At 48.7% G+C, this 5,166-nt stretch overlaps 1 protein-coding gene across 1 annotated transcript in view; it reads right to left on the reverse strand.

The window, feature by feature from the left end:
* LOC135200804 (serine/threonine-protein kinase 11-interacting protein-like) overlaps window positions 1-5,166 on the reverse strand; it is a 249,900-nt gene that overhangs the window by 37,003 nt on the left and 207,731 nt on the right.

A 5,166-nucleotide genomic window follows, 5' to 3' on the forward strand; every position in this document is an offset into this window, starting at 1 on the left:
TGATGCCAGGACTCCTGCTAACTCTCCAAGTACCTTCCACAAACCAGAATCTTGCACTGGCATGCAAGAAAGTAGCTCATCAGGTATGAACTGTCATTTTACTAACATATGTAAGGAAAAAGGTTGTATGGTTCGGCATCATTTTGAATGTTTGTATCTTGAGACATTTATTGATTGTATTTGTAATTTTCTGATATTGGTTCTTTTCCGTTTGTAATGTTTTCTGGTACTGTGCTTTTAATTGTCTGGATAGCCTCATTTTGTATATGGAATGGTCAAAGACTAGATTGTGTGAAGATTTTGACATAATTTTTTAACAAAATAATCAAAATATAATCACGAGAAAAACATCATATAAGTGAAAAGTAGTACTTTAGAAGTCAGACTTTAATAACAAATAAGTATTCATGATTGATATCCCCCAGCCTCTTAGAGTCACATTTGGGTGGGTGGCTTCAGGGGACAAGTATACTATGTAGAGTATTTTGAGTTGACTCACTACTTGTTCTTAAGTAGTTCCCTTACTAACTAAAACTTAACTAGGCAACTCTTTTTCTCATTATTTTTGTTTATAATATATTGACAGACTACTCCAAAACATCCCTGATCAATTTCTTTGAAGTTACAAAACTCCACTAAAAGGATAACTCTTTAATTTTCAATTTTGTACATGAACTTTCCTGTCAGACATATACTTAGCTTACGTCTCTGACGTCACGACAGAATTCAAAAACTCGCGGCTAACGCGACAGTAGGTCAGGTGATCTACCTTACCGCCGCTGGGAGGAGGGGTGTAAGAACCATCATACCTTTCTTGCCAGAATTTTTTCTGTCGTCGGTGTCGACCACACCTGTTGTCGGTACCTCTTGACAGTTGGATTCTTTTCTCGTTTTCGCCCTGGATTGTTTCTAACGGACTTTTGGTGAAGTCCCGATCTTTTGGCCTGGCATTCGCGATTTGTGGACAGTTATTGGATTTTTCTTTGGATTTTTCTTGGATTCATGATGTCTGATGTTGATACTAAGAAAAACTGCTATGTTTAGAGTTTGTTGTATGACTGAGTGTAAGGTGAGGCTACCGAAAGCTGCGGTAGACCCTCACACGGTATGTTTGAAGTGTAGAGGGAATGAATGCACCTTTAATAACCCTTGTAATGAATGTGAAAAGCTGAATGAGGATGAATGGAAGTCTTTGTCTTCCTACTTGAGGAAGCTTGAAAAGGATAAAGTTAGGAAAGCTTCTTCCAGGAGCAGTAGTAGATCTCGTATTAGCGAGTTGGATGTAGATAATCCTATTTTAGAAGTAGCTCCTTTGTCAGTTTCAGCTCCTGCTCCCTGCACCGAAGCCGAAGATGCGCCTTCGGAAGTGGCCTCAATGAAAGCCACCATTCGCAGTATGGAGAGGAATCAAGCAACTAGAAGGTCAGAGTGATTCCAATAGTGATTTGTGCAGTGAACCCAGTGCAGTGGAGGGTGCGTCTGATCGGCTCCCTAATGCTTCCAGGCCTAGACCTCTTCCAGACTCCCAGTCCCAGTGGAGGAGGAAAGTCGAAAGCCGCAGGAAGGTTAGGGAGCATCCCCAACGGTCAGGCGTCCCCTCGGTAGCTCCTGTTGATCGTTCCCAGGCTACCTTGGATCGCTCCAAGAGAGAAATTTTGCGCCAGTGCTTCTCGTCGTCGCCTTCGCCTTCTCCTAAAAGAGGATGGAGCTCTTCGGAAGCCTCGCGCCCTTCGAAGAGAGCCTGGAACGCTCCCTGCGCGCCCGCCCTTCCAGCCCTGAAGTTTTTTCGGAAGAGCCTGAGGTGGAAGCGAAGAAGCGTAAGAGATCTCAGGTGTATCGTTCCCCGAACGGAGATCGAGCCTCGTCTCCTGTTCACGAGTTTGTGAATTCTCCTGCAAGGGTTGTTGGTAACCTTTCAGGCGCAGATTTCGGCTCTGGCTGGCTCTCTTTGCGTGTCTTCTCGTCGTAGGAAGGACGTCTCGCTTCCTGTAAAGAAGTCCAGGCTCCCCTCTCCTGACTCTCCGCTATTCGACGGAAGCGCGCGCTCACCTGTGCGTTTCGGATTCTCGCAGGAGGCTTTCTGCTTCGGACAAGATCACATCTGCGTCGAAGCGACATTCGCCTGACAGACAAGTTTCTCCTTCGGACAAGGAGCAAACTGCGCGTAGGAGATCCTCACCCTACAGACGCTCTTCTCGAGACAGGATCGCTCCCCTTGACAGGCGCCAAGAGCCTAGTAGGCACTACTCACCTCGTAGCCGCTCCTCGTCTCGCCTCCACTCTCCGGTTGACAAGCGCCCTAAATCGGACAGGCGTCAAGAGCTTGTTAGGCGCGTTTCGCCTGGCAGGCGCTCTTCTCCTGACTTTTACTTGCCTCGAGTCAGGCGCCGAGAGCCTAGCAGGCGCTTCTCCCCTTGTAGGCGCTCACCTAGTAGGCGCTCGTCGCCAGAGATTCTCTCGCCTCGGTTTCAGGCGCCAAGAGCCTGGTAGGGCGCTTTTCGTATGGGCAGGCGCCGTTTGCCTGGTAGCCGCTCTCCTTTGGATAGGCGCCAAGAGCCTGATAGAAGTTCTTCTTCAAACAGGCGCTCTGCACCTGACTGCCGCCTGACTCCTATTAGGCTTCAAGAATCTGGGAGACGCACTCCTCCAGACAAGAAGGATGTTTGCAAGTAGAACACGTTTCTGAAGCTTTGTCTCCAAGACGTATACGTCTAACTTCCTCTAGAGACTCCTTTAAGAATAGTCGCGCCTCTAAGGATCAGGAGGGCTCTTCAGCTCAAGAGGAACAGACCCCTCAGAAGAAGAAGGAACCAAAAGAACGCCTCAGTTTCCTCCTATAAGAAACTAACAGAGTTACTCCTGCAAAGAGTTTGGAGATATCCTTTCTCCTGGTGGCTCCCCCTTCTCCTCTTTCGTTATTCTCCACTTCGAAGACGTCGAAGGTTTCGTCTTGTGTAAGGATGAAACCTACTGTTTCCATGAAGAAGGCGCTGAGAGGTTTTGGGGAATGGCTCCTTTCGAAGGAAGAGAAAGGGAAGACGGTTTTTCTTTCCCTCCGTCTAACTGACCGGCAGATTGGGATTCTGGTACACGAATCGGGAGAACCTTCCTTTAGGCCTCGCTCTCACCCTTCGTCTGCGGACTCGGACTTCTCTTCATTAGTGGATTCTGCTCGTCGTTCCGCCCTCTTGTCCGCCAAGACTACGTGGGGAATGAACGAACTTGACCACTTACTGAAGGGAATGTTCCGAGTCCTGGAAGTTTTCAACTTCCTTGATTGGTCTTTAGGTGTTCTGGCTAATAAGACCAAGACCCCAGATGCTCTGTCTCCTGAAGATCTTAACTGTTGTACTCACTTGCATGGATAAAGCAGAGAGACGGATCGAGTGAAGTCTCCTCACTGTTTGGAGCTGGAGTGCTTAAGAAACGGTCGGTCTACTGTTCGTTTCTCACGAAGGCAGTGTCTCATGCGCAAAGGGCCTCGCTCTTGTATGCTCAACTCTCTCCTCTCGTTCTGTTTCCCAAGAAAATTATCCAAGATGTCTCGAGTGCCCTTTCAGCTAAGGCTACTCAGGACATGTTAGCCCAGGCGGCCAGGAAACCTCGCTCTGTCTTCCAACCCAAAACCAAGAAAGAGACTCCCTCTGAGACAGGAGCCCTTTCGAGGAGGACCCGCTGTCAGAGGTTCTTGCAACCAGAGGGACTAGACCTTTTAAGAGAGGTAAAACCTTCTCTAAGTCAGTCAGAGGGAAGAAATAGCGGTCAAGGACTCCAGACATCAGTGGGTGCCAGACTACTGAAATTTGCCGACGTCTGGGCCCACAAAGGGGCAGACAATTGGTCCCTATCGATTGTCAGCAAAGGATAACCTCATTCCCTTCTCGTCAGACCACCATTGACGACCAACTCCGAGGGAGTTGGTAGCCAAAGTACAAGGACCCCATCATGAATCAAGCCCTTTTCTCTAGCAGTAGATCTCATGCTAGAGAAGGAGGCTATAGAACTAGTGAAAGAGCCCCGCTCTGCGGGATTTTTACAACAGACTTTTCCTAGTTCCGAAGAACTCAGGAGGATGGAGACCGGTGTTGGATGTAAGCGCCCTGAACGTCTTTGTGGAAAAGAGGAAGTTCGCCATGGAGACAACTTCCTCAGTGTTAGCGGCTCTTCGTCCAGGGGACTGGATGGTGTCTCTAGACCTTCAGGACGCTTACTTTCATGTGCCGATCCATCCTTCTTCACGGAAGTATCTACGATTCATGATGGGAGGAAACATCTTTCCCAATTCAAGGCCTTGTGCTTCGGCTCCTATCAACTGCACCCCAAGTTTTCACGGGGTTAATGAAAAACGTGGCGCAGTGGCTACATTTGGAGGGAGTGAGGGTGTCGCTTTATATCGACGACTGGCTAATCAGAGCAGAGTCTCAAGAAAAGATGTCTGGAGGACCTTCAAAAGACCCTTACATTGGCAAGTTTGCTGGGACTTCTGGTGAACTTCCAGAAGTCTCAATTAATCCCCAGTCAAGAGAGGATCTATCTGGGGATTCGGATAGCTTCTCTGGCTTTTCGGGCTTTTCCGTCGCCAGAGAGGATAGCTCGTTGCTACGAGAAAATAACGACCTTCCTAGAGAAAGATGCATGCACAGCGAGGGAGTGGATGAGTCTGCTGGGGACACTCTCCTCGTGGAGCAATTGTTTCTCTAGGAAGGTTGCATCTCAGGCCTCTACAGTCTTCCTATACCGGAACTGGAGGCGTCTCTCCCTAGATCTGGAGTTCTCCTTCAAGATCTCAAGGGAAATCAAGAGAGACCTTCGGTGGTGGAACAACCCACTTCGATTTGTGGAAGGAATGTCTCTCTACATGCCGAACCCAGCCATGTGTTGTTTTCCGACGCATCGGAGGCAGGTTGGGGAGCGACGCTCGGGACAAGAGAACGTGTCAGGCACCTGGAAGGGGGATCAGGTGTCCTGGCACATCAACAAGAAAGAGTTGATGGCAGTCTGGATGGCATTGAAGCCTTCGAACCCCCCACGTTCCGAAATGCAGTCGTGCAGGTCAATTCGGGACAACACAACAGCCTTGGCGTACATCAAAAAACAGGGGGGGACGCACTCCTTCTCCCTGTACGAAACAGCAAGGGATCTTCTGCTGTGGTCTCAAACAAGGAA

This window comes from Macrobrachium nipponense, chromosome 27, assembly GCF_015104395.2.
Source record: "Macrobrachium nipponense isolate FS-2020 chromosome 27, ASM1510439v2, whole genome shotgun sequence".
Taxonomy (NCBI): Eukaryota; Metazoa; Arthropoda; class Malacostraca; order Decapoda; family Palaemonidae; genus Macrobrachium; species Macrobrachium nipponense.